The sequence below is a fragment of the Vicugna pacos genome, chromosome 24 (assembly GCF_048564905.1).
Source record: "Vicugna pacos chromosome 24, VicPac4, whole genome shotgun sequence".
In the NCBI taxonomy this organism is placed as follows: domain Eukaryota; kingdom Metazoa; phylum Chordata; class Mammalia; order Artiodactyla; family Camelidae; genus Vicugna; species Vicugna pacos.
The window spans coordinates 28,281,771-28,307,757 of record NC_133010.1 but is presented as its reverse complement, the minus strand read 5'-3'; the positions used below and the strand labels follow the sequence as shown (position 1 = coordinate 28,307,757).

General features: G+C 48.0%; 1 long non-coding RNA gene across 1 annotated transcript in view; it reads right to left on the bottom strand.

The window, feature by feature from the left end:
• Positions 1 to 7,828: 7,828 nt before the first annotated feature.
• Positions 7,829 to 25,987, bottom strand: part of LOC140688939 (uncharacterized) — a 38,192-nt gene continuing 20,033 nt past the window's right edge. The window contains exon 3 of the long non-coding RNA XR_012063763.1: positions 7,829 to 8,416. This is a non-coding gene — a long non-coding RNA (uncharacterized lncRNA). The remainder of the gene's footprint in view (positions 8,417 to 25,987) is intronic.

The window sequence follows — 25,987 nt, the reverse complement described above, 5'->3', positions numbered from 1 at the left end:
AACATAACTTGCATCCCTGTAGCTTATAAAAAGAAGATAAAAATTCAAATTCCTACTATGAGATCACAGCAGGAGATCATAAATGGTCCTAAAGTAAACAAGAATGTCATTTGTAACATAAAATACCACCAAACGCATAAAAGTGTGAGATTTTCTATGCATCGTTGGTCCCACAGCCACTTTCCAGGATTCACTCTTAAAGTACTGCCATTTTAAGCTTCTGTAACCATCTTGGTCACTTTCCACGGAGTGAATCCAATTCACAACATCCATTTTAAACTGTGGTACCTGGACCTGGTGGTCCGGATTTGATCTGACCAGGGTCAAACTAACAGGATTATTGCCTTCTTCACTCTGTCGTCTGTGCCTCTACCTAAATTAGAATCTGCTCTCTTGGGAACCACATCACACTAACACCTTCTTTTGAGCACGTGTCATCTGAGTCATCTTCCTAAATGCTACATCTCTCCTCGATTGCATTTATGTGTCTGGGTTATTTATCTAACCAAGAACAGAACCTTACAAGTCCTTAATCCATTTCTTTCAGTTAGTTTCACAGCATGTCTTGGTCAGTTCAGACCACTATCACAGAATATCAGAGACAGGGGTGGTGGGTGAGTTAAACAACAGACATTTATATCTCACAGTTCTAGGGCCAGACATCTGCCATCAGGGTGCCAGGGTGGTCAGGTTCTTGGGGAGGAGACCATCTTCCTGGTCACTTTCTTGACATATTCCTGTGGCAGAGACAGAGACAGCTCTGGTCTCTTTGCCCCCTTGTAAGGAAGCAGTCCCATCATGGGATTACTTCCCAATTACCTGATTACTCCCCAAAGGCCCCACCTCCAAACACCATCACAGCTGGGGACTGGGGTTTCAACATGGATCCGGGAGCAGATGTAAACAGTCCATAGCACCATCAGTCGGCTGTGATTTACAACATGAATCCAGGTGACAGACTAGTCGTAGAAGATTTCTGATTCACCAGCAAAGCTTGTAAAGGTGAATGAACCAAAGCAAGGGAAAAGTAAGCGCCACAAAATCCAGGCTCCCAAGACATCCACATGTAGAATTCACAGCCAGTGGAACCTATCTTGGCATCACATACTAATTCACCAGCATGCTTCGTAGTTCAACGCAGATGATCTGCTGCTTTCTGTCAGAGAGAAGTGGAGAGGTTTCAACTCACCAAAGACAGCGGAACTGTGATTTCTGAGCCCCGGGGCACTCTGAACTGAGGTACACAGAAGATGGCAGTGAATGCCAGCGCCTACTCCCCGAGGCCGCCACTGCCGAAAGGACTCTCTCTGCTCCCAGGTGAAGCTGGAGCATGCAAACTTCCCTGCTGTGAGACCTTCCACTAAGGCAGCCTAGGAACCACTCACCCTAGCAAACTTGTCCCGATGCTGTCTCAATCCGGTCCTTGGAAAGGTCACTCAAACTTTGATAGGCAGGTGACAGGCAAACCTTCCTGTTCAACAATACGTAGGACTTCTTTTTCCATCCACAGAACAACAGAGAGAGGGAAAAACAATTATTTAGTATTATCACCAACCAAATATTTGTCATGGAAGGATTTGGCTCTGGAGCAGATGACCTTAAATTGGGCAACCACACCTTCACAGGCTGCATCGGGCGCACGAGGCGAGGCCCCGTCGCATGGATTTAACGTCAGGAACCAGACGAACTGCCCCTAAAGGGAAAAGAAAAGGGACCTGAGGATGAAGTTGCACACAGAGCTGAGCAAGGAGGCAGGGAAGAGACAAACAGAAGCCTGGACACTTGGGAGGGCGAAGGGGTGAGGTGTCCCAGGCAGGCCTTGAAGTGCCGTGTCCGGTGCCCCCTTGTCCTCTGGTGGTGAGAAACCACCACCCCTGCACCAGCACTCGTTTAAACACTCCACAAGGTCTGTAGCTCACGGAGGCTCTAGAGGTGTGATGTGTTGAATTAATCAAAGAGGCTGTGACCCATGCCTGGGTTAGGACGGAGCAAAGGACTGGATGCAGCTGCCTAGGCCTGAGTGAGACCGGGGCCCAGCAGAAACAGGAGATTTGTGACTGGAAGAACATAAGACTCCCGCTACACTGCAGAAATCATTTCTTCCTGTATAGGAAGGTGGGGGGTGGTTAGCTAAATAAATCCCATAGGACAAGGTAATGACAGTTGAGTACTTTTAAAGTAACAATTGTTCTTGTGAGATTCAACCTTCAACCTTTGGAATGTGGTCCCAAGATTACAAATGGGTTGAAGACCAAAAATTTTCCTCCATGTCAGAATTTGTTTCCACATTCAAAAAATTATATATAGGTTGTCAATTCCAAGGTATACACAGAAGCCTGCTTAGCCTATAATGTAACAGGGCTGCTCACTAGCTACCCTGTAAACCATCAAAAATGAAAAAAGAGAAAATAAGAAAAGGCCAGGGCGGGGGTGGGTGTAGCTCAGTGGTGGAGCACATGCTTAGCATTCGTGAGGTCCTGGGTTCCATCTCCAGCACCTCCTCCAAAAAGAAATAAGTAAACCTAATTACCTCCCCCTGCCAAAAAACAGGAAAGGAAAAAAGAAAAGGCCCAGGGTTTCTACGAGAAAAATGGCTTCAAGATGTTCCGTCTGTTTCCTTCATCGATCATTAGTTTGATTTCTGGTCAAGGAGTTCAAAGCAAAAGCATGAAGCACGCATCACTCCTGGGACTCTGGTTTCAGTGATCCCTTGCTTTAAACTAGCAGGTTTGGCATCATTTTTGAGAACTCAGGCCAACCACAGAAACCAAATTTTTAATGACACCACAAACTAGGAATGATTATTAGTAGTTTGAAATTAATATTTTCATTTCAGATTTCTTTCTATGAAGTTAATGTTTTTAAATAAATTAGTGGCAAAAGAAAAAATAAGTGTATTTCAACAATTTTATTTTCGGATAAAACCCTGGCCTAATGCTTAGAACCTCTGACCTCTTCATTCCTCCCAGACGAATGCTGTGGCTGCTGCGGAGCCCCGGAACCCAGCTTGGTCTGAGCCGCCTTCCGTGGAGTTAAGGAAGAGCCCGTCCTGAACACCAGTCAAACCTCCTTGTCCCCTGAAACCTCCTTGCCGACTGGCTGCGACTTGGACATTCACTGATGTTTTCTAGGGAGTGTGAGCTTGGATGATGATTTGCTTACAGTGTGCTAATTTGGCTGAACTCAAGATAATAAACACAACTTGGCCCGCATTGTACCCAGTCCAGAGCCCATGAGGAGCCTTCTTGGTCCACTTAAGGATGACCTGTGAGACAAGACACAGTCACCAGGAGGCGCCGCGGCCCTTAGCAGCCGAGGGCAGGTCCTGGAGGCACAAGCTATCACTTGTAGTCCTAGCCAGCACCAGCTTGTCCACCCACCTTGCATATCCCAATTTGTGAACTTTTTATAGCCCATCTGACCAGCAGCTGGATCATTTGCTCTCATTCTACAACAAACAGTTGCTCTCTGTTCTTTTATCCATGACTTAAATACTAACGAAGGTAAGATAATAAGTATAAATCCTTACATTTACTGAATGTTTACTATCTGCCAAACATTGTACTGTCGACTTAAACAAATGCACAACCTAAAAGCTGAGCGTTATGTTTTATTCGGTGGACAATTCTGAGCACTCAGCCCGGGATGACATCCTCTCAGATGGCTCTGAGGGACTGCTCCGAAGAGGCAGGGGAGGAGCCAGGATATATAGGAGCTTTACGACAAAGACCAGGTAGTTGGAACATTAAAAGATTACTTGTTAACTAAAGAAAACCAGGCATCTCAAGTGAAAGAATTTAGCGCTCTTCTACCTGTGGGAGGAAGCAAACGTTTGGGCTCACTGAATCCATTCCTTTCACAAGCACCTAGCCATCTGGGGCCAGTGCCCTGTCCTTTCTTGTTCTGAGTCCCCTCAGAGGGCACCATGGTGAGTGACTGCAGAGGCCGGGCTGCAGGTTTGTCTTCACTAGGGGGTGGTGGCAGCCGCTGATGACTTGATGGCTTCAGCATTCTTTGTTTACTGATATGGTTTGCAGCATTTTTTGTTCACAGTGCTTATAAGGGTCACATTCAGTCCTCATCACAGGCTGAGCAGACGGATTCTCCACACTCTCTGGATGAGGACTCAGGCTCAGAGGCCTCAGGGCCAGGACTGAGCACACATACCCTCCCCCACGCTGCAACTGAAAACACCCACTGTGGTGGCCCAAGGGATAAAACAGTGTTTTTACCAAGGGAGTAGAGATGACTTTGCCAACAGACCCCACCACAATTTCCTCAATGCTGAGAATTTTTTACAGCTCCTTGGAGTGAATACTAATTCTGAGTAATTAGTAGATGTTCAAGCCACGAGGCATGAGAAAATATAAATCTTATTCTAATTAGTGCCCCAAAGTGCGATAAAAATACGGTGGGTTTAATGCCCTCAAATTTTTCTTAAAGTACCAACTCTAGACGTCAGGCTGAGGCTGCAGTGCGCTTGCAGGCATGCCAGACTCAGGGCTCTAGGAGTCGTGAGTTTGGTTTTGTTTTCTGACAGTTTTCAAATCCCAAGGGATGTTGCTTAAGGAGCCCCTCAGAGGAGGGAGCAGCAGCCCTTCCTTTGCTGCCCCCTCTCCCGGGGGGGACCCAGCTCCCTGAGGAAACAGAGTTGGAGAAAAAGGGCTCACAAGTACCCCCAGAAGGTTCCACTTTCTACCTGCAGATCTTCACTTATTATTTGAGAAAAGGTTCCTCTATTACTGTGAAATAATGTGAACTAGATTGTCAAAAAAGATATGAATGCCAGCAAACCTGAGCACCAACCTCCAATAATCTTCATGCGAACATTTACGATGCAAAGCAAACCATAAGTGGCAGGAGGCGTCCGCTGTCCATGCTTCAGCCTGGTGCCGACGGAGAAGTGATAGAGGAAAGGGTTTGCCGAGTGACTGTGTTTTCCCAGGACCCCTGTATCAGAATCACCTGAACCACTGACTAAAAATGCATTTTCCCTGGACACCATTTCAAATCTAACCAATCAGAATCTCTCAGAAAACCTGCTCTTTTGACAAGTTCCCCAGCTTATACTTAGGCACACGAAAGTCTGAAAACCACAGGTAGGAGGATCTACCCTGTCTTACTGACAGCAACATGGGCAGCCGCTGGCAGAACCGGAAGCACCTGAAGGCCAACTAGTCATTACAGCTTCTCTGACCTGTGTGCCCAGCCGTCTCAGAGCTTGTCCTGAGCAGCACAGAAATTTCCAGGAATGACACTTTGTACGTTTATTACTGCTGTCATTGCCTCACAGCCCTAGTCTGCACCACCCGAGGTACTGCACATTCAGCCGCAAGCATCACTGGCTCCCAAGCCCCCAGCCGCCCCTTCCTCCTTTACTGGCTGCTGATGTGGTGGGTGGGGTTCAGTCTCAGGCAAGCAAGCCAACCCCCTCCCAGCCTCACCATCCACAAGCCCCAAGCATATTGAACCCTCAGCATGCCTAGGCTGTGCCAGGGTCTGAAAACAAGTATTCTGAGTGATTCTTCCCTAAAAAGCTACTCATGAGAGCCCGCAGAGAAGCGATTTACCCCTAAGACTTCCCCCAGTGAGACGACGCCCCCGAATCCTGGGTGGAGCGAAGCAGCGACTGGGGCCACAGTGACGCCAGGAGGAGATCCCTTCTCAGCACCCTCTCCTTTGTGCAGGGGACTAACTTCCAGGTATAGCCACACGCAAACAAAAAGTACAAATGATCATGGCTACAAAAGAATACGGACAGTGGGAAACATCTTATATTGCGTTTTCTAAGTATAATCTGTCTATAAAAAGAAAAACTAAATAAACACTGTACCACAAAAATCACATTTACATTTATGTACAAATATATTTACATTAATGTATTTTCTAAAAAGGAAAATAAAATTTATTCCTGAATATCGGCTCATGGCAGTAACAAAGTATTTGCAGATTTGTCGATGACTTCATCGCTGCATGTTCACATTCCAGAAACAGTACAGCCAGACTGGCATCCTGTTGTCACTCACACTAGAGAGAAATGTTTTATTACTTTACCTCTGAAAAATTTCTTTCCCATGAAGCAACAAATATATCTAAAGTTAGGAAAAGTCATAACCATATGAAGAGATTCTTTTTTTAAAAAAAATCCCATTTCCCAATAAATTCCAAAATTTGCAATACTGTTAACATTGAGATCAATTCTTGTTGCTTTCAAAAGTTCCTACAGTTGAAAATTTTCCAGTAAAAGATTTTCACCAGAAAATTCACAAAGATTTCTAATATATTTGGCCTTTGTTTTGTTTTATCAAATATTTGTATACATTTACACATCACTCTTACTGCACATTGGAAAAGTGATACACTTATAACTTATCTGACAATGACTCCCTGAGGACAGAGGAAAACTGCAGCCTGGCACCAAGCACAGAATCCGGGACACAGATCCCAGTGCGTGTTTGCCTGAGGAGTGACTTCAACAGTGTTCTTCACATGACAACACAGAGTGTGACTACAACTTCTGCAACACCCTCTTGTTCCTGGTCTTCAGGGTTCTAGACCCACAGCAGGCCTGGCAACTTTCCACTTACAAAAAGAATTTACCAACCATTCACCAGTGTCTCTGCCACCAGCCTAGTGCAAGGCCAGACCGCTCCTCCACTTCTGGACGATGATCCCTGCATTTGGCTGCAACTGCTGGTTAAGATTTTTAGAATTCCCATAGTCATCCCTCATTCCTTCTTTTACTGCCGAAAAAAAAAAATCATTGAGAATTTCATTAACTGCCGCCTTTGGGGTACGCAACATATAAACAGGCATAGCTCCTGCCAAAATGAACATTCTAAATCTTCAGTACAGAGTCCCGGAGGGAAGACAAGGCTTAGCCAGAACACTGGCAGCTTGTCCCAGGTGAATGAGGGCAGACAGGTTTGCTACTGTAGGAAAGCGCACGTCCTCCCACAAGCTGGCTGCCTGGCAGCCCCGCCGCCCACCGCCCCTCCAGCTTGGCAGGAGGCCTGCTTGTGAAATCAGGGATAAATAGCAGGTCCGCACGAGACAATGGATCTAGAAGATTCTAAATCACGTCAAAGCGGGATAATTTGGAAACTAAATTATTGTCCACTCTCTGAAGGGAGTTAGAGGCTTTGGGGAGAATAAGACAAGAAGGAAGTTAGTTACTCCAAAAGCTATTTTGCTGTTATTCCGAGAGTTTCATCTGGAGAACGTCATTCATTCAAAGCGGTAACAAATGTTTTGTAATGAAGCTGTGGAGGCACATAGAGAGAGGTGGAAATTAAAATGCTCTCTCCCCAGAGATATGAAGTTGTTACTTTTCTGCAAAGACGTCCCCAAAAGACGTCCCCATTCCTCGGCCCTGGGCTGCCTGCAGAAGGAGTGAAATGAACCAGGGATGTTGATTACTCACTTTTATCCAAATGCAAAAAATGAAAGGAGATCCCCACTCTTCCCCACATTCAACACTCAGTGGATTCAGCCTCCTTTCAGAACCAACTATGAACACAGCCAACGTGAACAGGCTTTGCCTGCTCCATTCTGGGCCAGTACAGAACCAGATGTGATGGGAATAAGGACGTTCATTCAGCTCCAACCCTGTCAGTCTCCTCATTCTTGGGTTTATGATTTATACTCAGTAAGGACATTATATTTTGCATGTGTTTTCTTTCAAATGATAATATTTTCCATGCTTTCAAACATTTTTCCTTTAAAATGAATCACAAGTCTCAAATTGATCAAATTCAGATTCTATGATTTTATATTCAGCACTTAGGAGCTCCAAAAACACACCCAAGTATGTCTCTGCCAGCCTCCATCCTCAGCTGCTTTTCAGTCTAGTTCTCTTTGAAATCCCCCTGAGTCATCAGTGCTTTCCACTTTAAATTCATTGCTGAGAATTTCTGGCAATAAATGAAATTCTCAGGGAGGAAAATTACTTCTGGTGTAGACTACCTATTGCTGCATAATAAACCGTCCCAAAATTTAATGGCTTAAAACAAAAGGAGCCCTTTATTTGCTCATAGTTTTGCAACCTGAGCAGGCTTGGTGGGGATGCAGCTTTGCTTTTTGCTCTTCTGGCATCAGAGTCACTTAACTGGGGTTGTGGCTGCCACTTCGAGGACTCGCTCATGTGGCTGGCGGGTCAGTGAGGGCTGTGCGGGAGCTAGTGGGGCCGCAGCTCAGGGCCTCACTCTTCCTCGTGCCGGACTCTTCACGTCACTGCTGGAGTTCCCTCCTCCCCATGTGACGCCTTTCTCAAAAGTGAAGAAGGTGAAACTGCAGGTATTCTTTTAATACTAACCCAAAAGCTCTGAAACTCAGTTCTTCCATATTTTTATTGATCAAATCCAACGCAGAACCAAGGACAGAGACATAAGCTCCCCATGAGAGAAGCATCGTGTGCCTAGAGGGAAGAATGGAGTTTTTTAGGTTATGTTGGGACACTAGCTCCCTCTTGCCACAACAATCCAAGTCTTTTCCATACAAAAACTTCACTAACCCTTCCCACAATCCCTGAAGTCTTGCTCTCATGAAGCAAGAACTCAAATTCCAGGATCGTGTCATTCAAATTACAAGATCAGTCTCCTCCACTGTGGTTCCTTGGGTGCAACTTCTTGAGTAGTTCTATCTCAATTTGAAGTCCTGAGAACTGAGGGGACAAGTTAGCAAGTCCCCACACACCCGAAGTGGGAAAGGCAGGGTCTCTCCCACTTCACAGGGGGTGGGCAGAGGAAGCGCGTGGTCACGGGTCCAGAGCTCCCTGGGATCCAGCTGGGCTCAGCGCTTGTCCCTCGCGGAGGGCCCAGGGCTGCTGCCCAGAGGGCTTCTCTGCCCTCCTTCTCCCACGAGAAATGGCCCGTGCTGAGGTGGGCAACACCTCGGCCTGCTCCCTGCCCACGGGAGCTTAAGGGCTCAGAGTGCTCCTTTAACAATAAACTGTCTTTGTCCCTTTTGGTCCAAGAGGATAAATTTCTTCAAAACATTTCTGCGATTCTTAAGTATAAAATTAGACAAAAGTCACTGTCACACTCCATTAGACAGAGCCCAAACCAGGTTTTCTTCTAAGTGTTCCTCTACCCTTGAGCTCTGCATAAGACCCAGATAGGAGAAAGACCTGGAGACCCTTAGAAGTCCAGCTGTCTAGCTGACGGCTGTGAAGACACACCCCTGACGCTCTTAGAAGAATCCCTGTGTGGCTTACAGGCAGCACGTTGCACCCCATGTGTTCGGGCTGCGGCCGCCTTACCCTAAGGGTGTGTACCCTGGAAGTGCTCCGACTCTGCTTTCCCTGAGGCCATTTGTCACTTTCAGAATATCTTGCTGGAGGCATCTCGGAGAGGCTGAGCATGAGAAACTGTTCTGTTTCCAAATGAATCCTGACTGCTTTATGTTTCGTCTAAATTAAACTTTGTCCTCTTGCCAGTCCAGCTTCCCCATTCTCTGCTATAGCTGGCTCAGAGTGTCAGTGCTCCTTAGACCCACGAGGACTAAGCTTCCTTAGTCAGAGTCCGTGAGGCAGGCATGGTAACCTCCACGCCGCTAAGTTTTAGCAAATGTTCCACTACCACGCAGCATGGGTGTCTGTTTCCCCCATCTCCTTGGAAAATTTTCTCCCTGTCCTTCAAGCCTTCACTGATAGTCTAAAGAACAACTTTCAAGCCTCTGCCCACCACTCAGACCCAAAACCACCTTGTCTAGGTTTCTGTTACTTGAGCACCCCGTTTTTAGCTACCAGATTCTTCACTCAGATTCAAAGCCAACATGAGTGTTATGAAGTAAGAGATGTGTTGTAGTGACAAGAACCTACAAAATCGCAGGGAAGGCTGGAGAGGCAGGAATCTGAAGGAGGGAGTCAGGTGACCAGAGTGAAGTCACAAGCTGAGGGAACGCCCGGCCAGCGTGCAGGACAGGACCCCACGCTGTAGAGGGGGAGGTGAGGCCCGAGGGGGTGGCGGGTGCCTGTCTCTCTCCGCCTCTCACAGCATGGCCTCCGGAACATGTCGGCTCCTCCTCCTGCCTGCTCGGGCCCACACAGCCTTCTCGTGCGGCCCCCTTGGGCCTGGGGTCACACAGTGAGGGGATTCTGTGCCACACAGTTTCAGAGCAGCCCCGCTGATGAAGTGCACGACCACCACACTTTCCTTCTAAGACCAATGCACTCTGGATACGTGAGAAGGTTAGAGAAGGTTGTCTGGACTGCACTTCTGCATGTCGAAAGTGTTCTCAGCCGTAACCAGCTCGTTTCTGCTTTTCCACTTCTGAAGGGAGGTGATCCTTGGAGGGAAGCAGATGAGACGCCCTCTCCTGGACATGCTGAATGTGCACAGAAGGCTGTCCTCAAGATTCTGTCACTGCCATAAACTAAGCAAGACTTCACACTTTCACATGACGATCTCAGGCCAACGTGTGCCTTTGTGAGCCAGTTCTATGTTTCATAGCAGTCTTACCACGGGGACTTAGAGTGAAGTTGGGTGACAGGACAGGAATGGGGCTAATTATGTTTTTATTGTTCGTAAATGGAGATAGGGTCACGTCACTTCCTCCCCACAGTCCCTCAGTGACCACCTTGGCCATCCAAGCTCTGTCCAGCCTCAGCCTTCGCTCCAGGTGCACAGCTCAGAACTGCTGGGCTCTGTGGGGCCCAGGCTCCTTCCCTCCCCTGCACCTCTCCTGTCCTCTGCAGCCCCATTTACTCAATTCACCCCCTTTCTGCCTGGGAGTTTCCTACTTCTCAGTCCAGATCCTACTCTAGTCACATCCAGGAAGCTTTCCAGGCTTCCACAGCCCAGTCCAGGCTTCCTCTCACACACCTGTCCCCCACACACACCTGTCCCCCACACACACCTGTCCCCCACACACCTGTCCCACACACACACCTGTCCCCCACACACACCTGTCCCCCACACACCTGTCCCCCACACACCTGCCTCCCCACAAACACACACACCTGTCCCACACACATACGTTCTGACTCAGACCTAGCCAGTGAGTGCCAGGGGCAGATGCAGATCTAATTGTACATTATGTCCTCAGCCAGAGGACAAGACTGGCACATCGAGCTTCATAAATATTGGTCAAATACGGATGTGCAGTGGTGGGTAGTGAGAAGGATGGAGAAATTGACAAGCGAGAAAATACATGAGAAAATGAAAGAACATTTCCTCTGAGCTTTGCCCTGTACCTTACTGCCGACCAAAATACCAGCCAGAACCCCTGTGGAATGCTGAGGTGACCAGCAGCACTGGGGTGAGGAGCAGGTCCCCGGGACTACCCAGAGCCCACGAGCTGCAGCTCCTGGGAAATCAGGAGGGGCTGACAGGTGGACACACATGACAATCTAATGCCAAACCCACAGTTCTACCAGAAGGACAGGCATGCGAGTGTTCCCTTCCCACCCTGGACTACCTCCGTCCCAGACAATGAAGGCACTGCACGTGTCATCCAGGATGTCACTTCCCCACGCTGGCCCCACGGAGAGCCACGTTTCCTTCAGCCCCCAGTGAGAAGATGGAGACCCATAGCATCCAATCCAGACGTGACTACCCGCCATGTCCCTAGTCCCAGCCACTAACGCACATGCATGGGCCTCCCCCACACCCCCTGCAACAAACAGCCACCAAACCCAGAAGGTTCTGATATAGACAGAATTCCTAAGGTCCCAAAACCAGGTGGGAACCATGAGTCAAGACAAATCCCACCTTTCACTACTGATTTTCAAAATTTGTTATAAATGCAACCTGCTGTCATTTTGAAGGGGGAAAAATTTAAACCTGTATGAAATAAAAAGAAAACTTATTTCATTATCGCCCCATAAACCATTACTCCGTAATGGCCCCACTGCAGCTGTGGCATCTTAGCTGCCCCCGTGTGAGCACTGCTGACACAGAGATGTGTGTCTTGAGTGCAAATGTCAGCAAATCGCACATACGGCTGTTTCCACCTGACGACTCTTTCCATGTGAATGTTACAGATTTACAGAATTCTTTTCCCTTCCTTCACACCCTTTTCTGCACAGTCATACACTCACAGGCACACACACACGCGTTTAGTCTTTCCCTTGTGAGTTTTACCAATTTGGCATCATATTACATATTTTTTGCACCTTGCTTTTCTGATACAACAATTTCTCATGAAAATCAACTACTTTAGCTATAGTTCATTCTTTTTAATGGCTGGATCATTCCATCCCAAATGTCAGAAGTATTCTGTGCTGTGGACACACCGTAATTTTAAAAATAATTTCTCCTTTGATGTATGTTAATTTTCTGTTTGTTGTCATTGCAACCAATGCTGCAATCAATATCTTAGAGAATGTTGGACTGCTTTCTCAAAATGATGTAACAATTCTAATTTCCTCAGCAAGGTATGTGACTATCCTTTGTGTGACACATACTCCTGTCAGGAAGAGAAGTTATAATCATGTCTCATTTTCACAAGTCCAACTGCTGAGAAGTTAACTGTCACTGTCGCTTTACCTTCCCCTTCCCTGACCAGGGCTGGACTGAGCCTTCTGCACCCGCTCCTCCGCGGCTGGCCTCTTCAAGCTTCTTGCTAGTCCACTGCTTGTCTTTTGTCATCAGCTGTAAGACACTGTTAGATACTGGTTCATTCGACAGTGCTTGTTCAACACACACGAGAGCAGGCGCTGTTCTAGGCTCTAAGGAAACACAGAAGTCTCTGCCTGCAGGCAGCTGCCCCTCCTGTGTGGGAAGACAGACAGGCAGCAAATGCACCTCACGTCCGATGGCAGCCGTGCTGCGGACTCCAGAGAAAAGCAAGGCCCAAACAGATGGGCAATGTGAGGCAGCCTCTATCGGACTCAGGCTTCAAAGGTTTTTATCCGAAATTTATCCAAAATCTGCCTTACAAATTTTAATGAGGTCAAAAGCTGTTTTAATGTATTTACAGCTTCCAGGTTTGTTGAGTTGATTTTAAAAAGTAATTTCACACTGAGCATGTTCCTGGTTACTCTCAGGTGTTTATTATTCCACACAAATTTTACTATTTTATGCAATTTAAAAAATTGGGATTTTAATTGGAATTGCATTCAAGTTATTTATCCATTTTGGGGTCATTGATCAGTTCACATTGTCTTCATATCTAACAACACAGTAATTAGTTTTATGTTTTCATGTCTTGCTTTAATCTTCAAGAAGATTTTATTTTCTTCATATAGTTTCTCATAAAATTTAATTCCTAATCATTTCTTCATTTTTTAATACTATGAATTAGAATTCTTTTTCCCATCTCAATTCATTATTTACTTCTGTTGTTTAAGCAAAAAAAAATGCTTCATAGTTATCTTTTATCCAATCACCTCATCAAAATTCCGTAATAATTATATCAAGGTTTTATTACTGAATTTTCTATGTATAAAATATCAGCAAAAGCAACTAATCTCTCTCCCAGTATTTTACTGTCTCCTCTTATCCCGTTAGCCAGGCCCAGGAGAACAGCCCAGTGGTGCAGTGAGGGCAGTTGGCATCCCATCCCCAATGAAGAAGGTGCGGTCACCACGGCAGAGAGAGGGGTGCGAGGCGGGGCCACTCTTTGGATGGTAACACTGTCTCTCCAGCGATGCCAGCACCTCAGCTCGCACATCATTGGCCAAAGCACATCATGTGGCCAGGCCGGCTTCAGTAAATGGGAGCCAGCCCCCTCTTGTGGAGAAGAGTGAATAGGGGACCACAGAAAGGGGACTTGTAGGATGTGCAGAAAATATTTTGAAGAATAATACTGTCTACCAGAATAGTCTGTATTAGTCAGCAAACGACACCTGTGGCCAAATTCTATTTTCATATGGTCTGTGAACTGAAACTGGTTCTTGTGTTCTTAAATTGTTGAAAAATGGGGTGAAAAAAGGTAGTTTATGAAACATGAAAATCGTATGAAATTCAAAAGTTTGTGCCTGTAAGTAAATTTTCATTGGAACACAGCCATGCTCATCCGTCCATGTCTCCTGTGGCTGCGCTCACATCACAAGAGTAGCTGAGGGGAGCAGTTGTCACCTACTTCACACCTACCGGCTGCCACCTGCTGGGGGCCTTCCTCCGCACCCCATAAAGCTAATCTCCCAGGTACCTCCTTGGGAAACCCTTATTATACCCCCAGTGCCCACTGTTCATAGGACGCAAGTAACGAATCAGACTGCAAACATTCTCACGGGGCATGCCACACACCTATCATGTCTTGGGAGAAATTTGCCATTTCTTTAAGATCCTAGGCACCATCTGATTATCCACGGGGATCTGAGGTTGTCCAGTAACTACATACATGTAAAGGACATGTACACCTGCACAGAAAGAAGGTCCCTTCTGTGAGTCAACACCACCCACTGCAGAGGCTGGAGCCCTAGAGACATGGAGTTCAGTGCCTGCAGACAACTCAGGGGCTGCACAGGCCACAAACATCCTTTGTCACCTGAAGTTGCTCCACAGGACTTTAAAACACAAATTTTCCTTCCTTGGTAACTTCAAACAAAAAATCATGACTCAGCGGTGTGTGGAATTTCGATCCCAGTGTAGATCTGTGTGTGTGGCTGGCGGGGAACCTCTCTGTTCCCAGTTTACGGGGAATGTGGGACACCTGACTAATCAGATTCAAAGATCAGTCAGAGATTATGCGGAGACCGGAGCACACACAACTTTCTTCTGGACATACTGTAAAAGTACTTGGGAATTAAAATCAATTACTTTGACAAGCGTGCTGTATATGTTTTGCACAGAAACATAGAAAAGTGACAAAATGTGACATATACTGATATCTTAGGAACTGGAGGAGACTGGCCATGGTAGAACAGAAAGACTCACAGCTCGCCCTCTTCCACAAACACAACAAGAATTACATCTACAAACCCACTGAACCACGGAGAACACCTACTGAACTCTGGCAGAGTATCTCTCGCTTTGAAGTACAGGAGGCTTCTCACAAAATCTGGTAAGAGAAAAAAAGAAAAGAAAACAGAAATAGAAAAGCATTAGAGCTGCCACCAAGGTGAATTGAAACTGGTTACTGGATACTTCGAACAAAAACCCCTGCAGGAGAAGGGGCGAGGCCCCGGGGAGCTAAGACTGAGTGGGCAAAACTCAGGCAAATCGTCAGGACACAGGGAGGTGAGCGTCGTGTGTCCCTGGAAGGGAAGAGGGCAGAGGCACAGAAGCCTGGAGGACCAGAAGACTGAGGAGAAGGTGGGTGGAGGCAGCACAGGCACCAGTGACCAGAGAGGTGAGAGGAGCCCCCCACAGAGGGCGTTTCCACCAAGACGCGGCTGTGACTCTAAGGATCAGTAGTCTTTGAGCACTTTGGCTCAAGTGCCCACTGGAAGGACTTTGGCAGCCTGCACCCCACTGTACATTTCTCATGGGACGTCGAACATTTTCCCTCCTGAGCTTGAGTAACCGCTAAAGATAGCATTCCTGGCATATCGCACATAGTGACATTTTTTCCATCCAGGAATGTGTAAACACTACAATTTGATACCTACCCTGTGATCCATTCTCAACAATACATGAACAGTGTATTTCTGAAAGTAAGAAACTTTACATCATTTCTTTTCCCTGCACTTACTGAGAGTAACTTTTTTCCTCTGGGAAGCACTTCATTGGATCCCCTTGGCTACTTAATGAGCGGCCCAGGCGTTGGAGGGACAGAGGCTGAGGCAGCCAGGGCCAAGCTCCTCGACAGCGGCGTTCCTCAAAGCTCTGGGCGTCGGGACCACCTGGAGGGCCTGTGAGACTTGGGTGCTGGGTCCCCTGCAACCCCAACGTGTTTCCGGGCAATGCTCATCTGAGGACAGGCTTTCGGAACTACAGCCCAACAAAACCAAGTAAAGAGGGGCTTCCTTGGGTAGTTTTTTCAGTCATTGGAGATTTTCTGTTTCCCTCTGACCCAGTGAGAACCGAAGGAATTTGAGGAGGCCAAGGATCCAAGCTACAAAGGATGTAACATCAAGGATTCCACTCTGAGGGCTCAGACCCCCACCAAGGTACTGTCAGGCAGGGGAAGGAGACAAAGGGGACTTTTGGGTAAAAGGGACCAGTCCTACAACAGAAGATCCATGAAGGTGACCATTATGTTAACTGCAATTTGCTGGCATGCACATCACTGCCAGTCACACAGAAGCTCTGGACAAATGAGTGAATAAAACGGCAGGCCCCGGCTGATGGACTGAACTTTCCTGCTGCATTCTGCCCTTCCTGAGCCTCGTGCCCAGCATAGGAGCCCTGTGCTGGGGGGCAAGGCGTCTGAGCACCTCTGCTCCAAGCAGTGCAGGAAAGTTCAGCTCAGGCCTGACAGACAGCTGAGGCAAAGGTGAGGTGCCAGAGGTCGCAGCTCAGAGCAAGTGGAGGCTGGCAGCAACCGTGGGGACACTGGTTATGAAGTCCCAGCAGGAAGCGGAGAAGGAGACAGGCTTCCCGCAGTATCGTCGCAGAATGGCACCTGGAGTAATTTAATTTCATACTTAGTATCACTTAATGTTTTATATTTGGGCTTCCAATTACATCCACATTAGGTACGGAAGGTGTGACTTGGCCTTGCAGGGTGACACCGGGAGAGAATTTCACCTCCTAGGGCCTCAGGCTCCTTATCTCCAAATCAAAGTTTCTAAACCAAAGGACCTCTGGGTGCCTTTCCAGCTCCGAGATCTGGGATGCACTACAGGTTTTTCATTAAAAGCGTAGTGATTGGCCCCGTGCACATGGACTTGCTCTGAGGCAAAGCCAAATGCCTAATTTTTCCTTTTCAGGGGAAGCTCCAAAAGCAACAGTGATTGACAACGTGCCCAAATCAGAGCCAGAACATTTTCAACCAGTTCCCGGTGTTCTCAAGTTCGGGGAACCCTGTTACTTTTCCATATAAAGTAGCACAGCCTGTCTGGAACACTCTCCTGGTGAAGGCAGGCAGGGCTAATTTGGACAATTTGGCCAAATGCAAAAGGAACATTCTGGGACGCTGTGTTATTTAAGTGTGAAAACCCTCCACAATCCTCCAAGAGTGTAAAACACCCTCTACAGACCATCAGTCACCACCCTTGTTAGGCTTAAGGACCGCGAGCGTCCTGGCTACAGGGCTGTCCTGCTGCCCGTGATGAAAGAGGATGCACTGAGCTCTGACTGTGAAACAGGCCGGGAGCCGCTGTGGGAGCAGGACCTGGGCCCGGAGATACAACAGTCAGCCCGCAGCTGCAGACTTCGGGCGGTGCCAGGGGAGGCCAGCCCCTCTGCAGCCCCTCCCGAGTCACTTGTGAGTCTGTGCAGGAGAGCTTCCGTGTGCCTGGCCGCTCCCCATCCTCCTTCCCAGCTCTGTGCCCGCGGGCTGAGCCGGAGGGACTTCTCAGTAACTGCAACCCTCAGCCAAACCCAAGGCCGAGAGCAGATCAGGGAGGAAGGGGAGGTTCGGGGCATCCTCCCAGCGCCTCCCCAGAGGGTCACCACAGCCACCAGCCCCTCAGGTGCGGTCATCCTCCTCCACTCTACCGAGACCGAGGGCTGCGGACAGGTGTGACTCTGTAGTTCTGGGCTCTTTGTAAATCATCCTTTCACTCAACTCTTCTCAAATAGCCTGTTTGAATGAGCCAATCATCCAGGACCCCCAGAGTCTGGAGGGATGTGGGAACACTAGACAAGTTCAGAAGGAGGAGAAAGTAAGTGATTTCTGGAATGAAGTGAAAGAGGCAGGAGAAAGGAGGGTTCCCTGCAGAAGAGAAGGTGGAGAGCAAGTCTTCAGTGTCAGGGTCCCTGAGAGGACAGGGGCCCTCAGAGGATAGGGGCCTAAGAGGACGGGGGCCCTGAGAGGACGGGCCAGGGGAGGGGTGAGGAAACGCAGGCAGGTAGGCCTCTCTGAGCCAGCTTCCTCCCCAGAAAGCAAGAAGGGCTGGACAAGATGAAGTCTCTAGGGAGCCTTCCAACCGCTGCAGGGTTCTCACCTTGGGGCTCCACGACTCATGCACACCTCTCTCTGCTCTGGGACTTCCTCCAGCCCTGAGGGCAGTGCCCCACTCACGGAGGGGCTCAGGTGCAAATCCTGATTTCAAAAACAGCCACGACCATGTCAACAGTCAGCCCCAGAACAATCAATGCCATCCTTCTGATAGTCTTCCGCTTCAGGGTGTGACTGGTGTCCCCACCCCACCAGTCAGAGAACAGCACATGGCACAGGAAGCCGGTCAGGGAGAATTTGCTCTGCAAGGTGCTGCCTTTGTGTTCCTACTACCCACACTGTCACAATTCTTACCCACTTTTAGTATGCTCCTCTAATTAAAAACCAAATTCCTTTATATGGCATACAAGGTTTCTCATGATCCAAACACTTTCTGCATAATTAGAGGGAGATGAGCCAAAAAAGAACTAAAATGACAAATCCTCCTCTTTCCTAGGGCCCAGCAAGCCCTTAGGCCACCCTGCCTCTCCTCACTCCTAAAGGAGCCGCCCAGACCTGCCTTCCCCAGCACTCCTCCCTCTCGGGCAGCCCGCCCTGGCTCTGCCACAGGGTTTCCCAGCAAGCTAATCTGAGCTTTGGCGTAGGCCTGTGGGCCGAGGATAAGGTGCCTCTGATCTGCCAGGTGGCATTCTGCAACACCGCCCAGCTTTAACATGCTGTTCAGCCGTGCAGCTCTGGTGGGAAGGAGGCCTGCAGACCAGCCTGGTGTGGGCCCAGGGCCCATGATGGGGCTCCCAGCTGTTCACAAACACTCCTAGGCCTGGCATGACCCCAGCTCCAGCATCGCCCAGGAGAACTCACTTTGCCTCAAGGACAGGCCAGAGGAAAGGCGATTTATAAAACTCTGCTCACCCGCCTGGGAAATCAAACTCAGACCTCTATTCTCAGTCCTCTCCAGACCACCCACGCATGGACATCTTGGGGCTGGAGCTGATATTCTCAGAAGTGGCCCCTGGTTTGGCCTCGGCCCCAATGCCCTGGGTCCAGCCCAACCTGGCCCCGTGCCACATTTAAACACTCAGGTTTGCTTGCCTCACACAACAGGAGTCCTTCCCTGCGGGCCTTGGCAAACAGAAAGCCAACAGCGTTACACCCTAACACCAAACAGTGTTGTCTGGAATGACGGAGCTCTGGACGGTGGCTTCTGTGAAGTCTCACAGCAGAGAACTGGCACCACTCGAGGTTCCCGCGGCAGCTCGTGTCCCAGCAGGGCCCTGGGCACAGGGTCCCCGCCTCGCTGTTCAGTCTTGTGAAACATGGATGGTGGGAACAGTCCCTCCTTCTTAATGGGATTAATGAGCCAGATGTTTGCAAGATGTCTTGAGACGTTTTCTGGAAATTTAGAAATAAATTCTCCCCAAGCCACTTCCCCCAAACCCAGTTTTATTGAATATCTTAGTTGAAAACCAAATGCAACTCTAAGATGAAGTTAAAAAGAAGCAAGGTCACAGCTCTGCCATCTGCAGAAACCTTCCATGAACACTGCAGGCAACCCTGCCCAGATGAGCCCCTGGAAACCGTCAACACGACTGTGTCTTTCCATTTCTCAAGCTTTGCATCACCAGCAGCTCGTTCCGTATGACATTTACCCAAGGTTAGGATAACAAACAGCTATCTGCGGTGATGCATGTGTTCCGTAATTGAGCCCAAGGTCCTTCCCTTGCTTTTCTCTCAAACCTTGTCCGTCCCCAATCATCTTGGTCAGAAAGTTCCTGCTTCAGAGCTGAAGGTAAGCACATTTTCTACAAATTTCTCAAGTTCTTAAGTGCTTCGGGACAGTAAATAGAGCAGTTTGGAGCAAATCTGAAAAAGGTTATATTCAGGATTCCTCCTAATGGCTCATCTTTTAAACTACGGTCTTTCGTGTTCCTGCGGTAGTGTATTATCTTTCTCATTAAACTCTAACAGTAAAATCTTTATTTGTCTATGTGACTAAAGCAAACTTCCCTACTGATGAATGTATTAGCTCCTCTATAGTTTTAGTCTTTAAGTCATCATCCAGCTCTATCCAAAGACGATGGGCAGGTTTTTCCTCATGGAACTGGGAGGGAAAATCACACTTCTTTGACTCCCACCTGTTGACCTGATGAACTCTGTGCCTTCACTCCGGCACAGGTGCCCAGGCAGCATGGCCATCGACACATACGTGTGGACTTTCTGTGGTTCTGGGGCAACAAACACTCTCTGCCTTTCCCGCCCACTAGTTTAGGAGTCCTCTGACTTCCTTGGCAAAAATGCAGGGTGTAGGATAAATGAGAATTAAAAACACATTCCTTTTCACACACTCCTCCAAGTGGTTACCACTTGGAAAGCTGTGCCGTCACCGCACATCTGAGACACTCATGCTGTCCTGGGGACATGTATTCCCCAGAATGGAGGCCCCAGGCTTTTTAACAAAGGCAGCTGTTCTTGGTGGTCTTATTTCCCTAAACTGCCTTGAGATAATCCTACTATCCTCCTCCCAAACACACATATGCACATGCACACACACACACACGTGCACACATGAATAGACGTGCACATGCATACATGTGCGCACATGTGCACTATGACACACTGCGTGTATATGTACACACATACACACATGGCACACAAGCAAAGTCAAGGGGGAAAGAACTGGAAGAGTAATGGGGGGGTGCTGAGACCAGGCCCTTGAGCAAGACTGGGAAGGGGCAGGAATCAGGAGGGGGGTCCGAGCTGTGCTCACTGGCTTAGGACTGACCGGAAACGCCCACCACACAGAGGGGGCCTGGGCCTCCCTCCAACTGCCTGCTGGGCACTGGGACAGCATTCTCAGTCGGACAGAAGAGCCCACACAGGGCTGGGCGAGCACAGAGCAGGGATCCCCCAGCATAGACCCCCGAGGCAGCAGAGGAGACACCACAGAGCACCTGACTCCTCAGTGGGCCCCGTCTGGGTGGGGGCAGGGGTTTTGCTCCAGGGACAACTGCCCTCTCCCTCCTCAGGGCAACTTCAGGCAGCTCAGTGTAGAAAAGGCCATCCTGTTTTTCCCTCGTGTGTTTCCCAGGCATGTTTCCCACCTGAATACTTAACAGCTAACTAACCTCTAATGAGGTCTCCTTTGCTGCACAAACACGGCCAGCTCTCTGCTAGGGGCTGGTGCCCAGGGACAGGGACATTCTCATCCTAGAGATGCAGGGGACACCATGGGGAAGTAAGGACTGAATAAATCATAAATGGAAGAGAGCAGACAAATCTGCGCAGAATTCCAGAGTTTACGTAGCTCCTCCCCTCACAAGAGGTGGGGCACAGCTCTCCACCCTGAACATGGGCTGCGCACAGTGACCTCCTTCCAGAGAGAACACGTGGCAGGTGGGCGGGGGGGCGTTACTGTGGGGAAGCTCGTCAGCAACGACCCCAGCCAGGCGATGCCACGAAAGTCGTGTTGCTGGCATGTCCATGGATGTGATGTAATGAGGACGTTCCTTCACCTTGTGTGGTCTTCTTCCCCTAAATCTGTAACCCTAAACTGATCACGAGGAAAACACCAGACAAATACCAATTGCAGGACTTTCTACAAAATGCCTGATCAGTAGTCAAAACTGTCAAGGTCATCAAAACCAGGGGGAGTCTGGGAAACTGTCACAGCCCAGAGGCGCTCAAGGAAACATGCTGAGCGTAAAGATGACTGAATGCCATGTGGCTCGGAGAGAAAAGGGACCCATGGGGAAAACTAGGGAACATGAACAAAATGCGGGCTTGAGCTGGCAGCACCGTGTCGACACTGGTCCACTCAGCGTGGCTACGCACCATGCCACCGAAGGCATTAACAGCATGGGAACTGGGTGTGCTGTGTCTGGAAGCTCTCTGTACTGTATCTGTAACTTTTGCATGAGTCTAAAACTGTTCTAAAATTAAAAGTTTTGTTTTCTTTAAGTTCACAGCTCCACCACCCAATTAAAATTTGAGATACGTCTTTCTGGGGATTTTTCTGCACCTTTGCATGAATGTACACATGCTGTGCACCACTGAACCGTGATTTCAGTCACAGAATAGTGTTCTGTCTTAGATACCTGCCAGGGCTGATTATTTAACCAATCCTCAATCACCAATTATGCACATTGTTTTCGGTTTTCCACCGTTATAATTAGCATGAACAGTGAGCATCACTGTATACACATCTTTGTACGTATCATTGAATATTTGTTTAGAGCCACTGAGTCGTAGATCAGTCAGGTTTCCGGGTCCTAATGGCAGAGTGTGCTGGTGGAGCCGTATCTGTCGCCTTCTGCTGGGTTAGGCTGTGTGACTAGGACCCTGACTCTAGATTTTTAGTAATGACACATTTTCTAATTAAGGGGTTTGAAGTAGAATTAGACACCTATAGTTAACAAAACTTGCTACCTGGATTTTGAACAATTAAATTTATCAAGACTTAAATAAGCTGTGATTATACTCTTTCACAACACCTTCATTTATTTATAACTTGTTTCATCTTTCCATCAATTTTTATTTCTCTGAACTGTGATTGGTCAGATTAGGCTCTCATGTTAATAGAAAACTGTTCACTTTAACCACTGTATTTCTCTTTTCCTCCTTCAATCTTCACCCAAGGCAGAGAATAAATTCTTCCTCACACATTCCAGCCAACTACTAGTACTTTCTCCTATAAGAAAAGACTTGGTACCAAGTCAAGGAGGGGCTGACCTGCTTCTCAAAGAACCTTTCTCAGCTCACAGGCTACCTTTGGATTTGCGACAAGCAGAACCTCAGGGTCATGAAATCAGTACCCACTTCAACCCCTTTACATTGATAATATGGGGCTTATTCTTTTTGTTCATGGTATATGTTTACTAACTTTTGTTCATTAGAACAATTCAGTCCTTTTTATTCTGAGTATCTCATAAACAAATTTTAATAGAGACTCCATGTAACCAGTATGGGTTACTCCACAAAGCAGCGGTAAAAACAGTGACGTCTCTTGATATTCGAATTAAATGTTCAAGTACCAATCTGCTATGTTAGTGGAAACACCCACTGTCTTCCTCAGGGCTGCCTCCTACCCTGAATGTTCTAAACCCCGGGGCTGACGGTTCCGAGACTAAGCAGGGAGTCTGGCACCGGTCCATCTGGTGCTGTCCTGCTCCCCCTGCTCACGGAGGTTCTGGTCCAGGTGACCGTGGTTTCCAAGACGACCACCCTGATCCTCACACTTTTAGCCCCATCGGGAGCCGCCCTGGGGAACTGGCCACCTGAGCTCTGGGACAAAACCCGTTTCACATTCTCCTTTTCACTCTTCCTAGAGAAGACTGTCCACTGTCTCTTTCTCTTCCTGAAAGTAGACATTCCCAGAGGCTGGGCATTTTTTCCTTCTCAACATTCAACACATAAGATATCTGATTTCAACTCCTTACTACCAGCAAAGTGTACTTACTTGCCCTTTTCCTTCCAAGTAAAACCCTCCTCCTCTCTCTCTTACGCAAAAGGTATCATTATTTCCTGATTTTATGGCCCAGAACTTTGACCCTGCACTTGCTCCTTCAGATGAAGCTGCCTTCCTGGACTCTAGAGAACCTGGTGCTTCACTCTTTTTAAGAGGAGAGTGAAGACTCTTTCACAGGCACCACTTCAAGTAAGAGGGAAGCAAAGTCTTAATCTCCAGCAAAAGCACTCATTTCCCCACAAAATTTTAAGTGAAACATTACCCACTAAAACAAGTTAAGCTCTGACAAATGAAAACAAAATCACTAACTCTAATTTCTTGCACATTTTGTGTCTCTCCCCCAAACGTACCTTTTTAGAAACACAAACTGTTGATTATTCAATTGACGATGTTCGCATTCTAACACATCAACAGAGAGTTTCTGGGCACCTCAGTAAGTTACTAACGTGGATCAGAGAGGAAGGAGGTAGGACTCGCCAGCTCCCCAGGGTATTACCTGCTGCTCAGGAGGCAGAACACGAACGCTGGAAGCTGACTTTTCACAAAGACAGAGGGTGCCACACGCCACATGCAAGGCAGGAACAAAACACGCTTCAGGACGTGAGAGCAGAAAGGTCACACGGGCTGAGTAGTGGACCAAGACACTCAACGTGTGCAGTCTTGACCTTGGGCTAAAACAAAAGCAGGACTTAGACAGAGGGGAGACTGGGGACTTCCCGAGGGAGCACAGCAGTGAAAATGTGGAAGGCAAGAATGCGCTAAGACGATAAGAAGAGACAGTAAGAAACCTGGGCTGGCTGGTGTGTGAGTTCTACGCAGATTGCTGGGAAATACGGTGAGAAAATGTTAGCCTGGAACAGACCATAGACAGCCCTCAATGCCAAGTGCTTTAAAAATGGGATTTTATTCTGTAGGCAGTGAGAACTCCTGCACAGAGCCCATGCTGCATGCCTGGCTCTGGGCCGGGAAATTCCCCCGCAGCGTCCTGCGCGACACGTGTGGCGCAAGAACTCTGTGAACTAAGTAGCATGTCTCCATTCGCACATCAGGGAGCTGAAGGTGACCAAGGTTAAGGCCCTGATGCTTTCTCTTGATGTCAATTATTATTTACCTTAGACTACAACAGAAATTACCTTTCACAAACCATTTGTATTTTTAGGATAAATTGGATATAGCACTTTCTAGTAAAACCCAGGGGGGCACTTGTCCCGAACTGTTTGATCTTAATATACCATTTCCCCCCGCCACACACACACACACACACACACACAATTTCTCAGATTCCCCTTCCAAGAATATTGGAAATTTTCAAAGCATATTAGAAATTATTTTAAATAGAAAGATGAATAAACAGAAACACAAAGATAGAGGATCACTAAAAATATGAACTCCTCCAAAATCCAAGCAAGTACCCCGTTGTGATCACGTGTTTGGCAATCAGACTTAGAGCATTTTAGATAATCCCTGCTGTGAGCACCTGGCCACAAGAGCGTACCACTTCTCTGGAACGCAGTTAAACAAGGCAGCGGACCTAAGCATCCCAAAGACGCAGCCTCCCCACTTCAGTGACTGTCTCAGTCATCTTCACTTGCATTGTATAATGTAATTTGAGAAAAATTAATATTCATTTAGATGTGTGTATGAGACTCAGAATCTCCTGTTTTAGCAGTAATTTCAATGCATTTTCCCTGGCCATTACTGTCAAACCCCAAAATAAACAAAACCGGTAAGGACAGCCAAGGGACGGCAGAGAGGCGTGAGGTTAATGCACCCTGGGGGGGGGGGCAAAGCTACGATAATTAATATAAAGCCTTTCTTTAAAATTTGATGGGAAAGATAAGCAAAAACAGTCCCTTTGTGAAACAATTTTTACAGCACACCTGGTGAGCTGAGGCATCCTGAAGGCCCTCTCACTTCAGCCACTTGACTCTGCTGCTCTGTGTAAATACTGATACGGCTACAAAGTGGAGTAAACGAATCAGTGAGCTTCAAACCGGAATTCTCTGCACTTCGGGTGAGTCTCAGGAAAGTGAAGGCACAGAGAAGAGAATCACTTCTCTGACCTTCACTACCAGCCTGGCCCTCTTCCCAGACTGCTCACGACCCCACAAACCACCACAGTAACAACACATGCATCACTTTGGGCATAAACTCCAGAGGGTCACGCAGAGCTAAACCAAGGAAGATCCGGCAAAAGCCTTCACAAACCCATCCTCGGCAACCAGCAGTCTTCATGCCTGAAAAGTATCCGCTCGGCGCCGGGCGGAGTTCTGGGGGAGGGAGTCCCACAACATGCACTGAAGACTCACATCACTGACCAAGGCCCTCACAACAAGCAGGAGGGTCTTTCCAGCTGTTCATTTGTCAGTCCCCTTTACGAGAAGTCCGTCAAAGGACTCGGCCCTGTTCACGTCAGACAGCTGGGAGTTGAAGGTTTGAGCTGCCAGGGGCTCAGCTCCTCAGGGCAACCGTAGGATTTCTACGGCTAGACAGCCAGTCATCACACACACTCTGACTGCCACACGGACAGACGCCTCCAGGAGCCACCAGTGCTGCGTGGTGTTGGGTGCTAAGCAGGAGGGAATGCCAGGGGCCCACCGTGGAAGCTGGCAAGCTCACAGCCAACCCACA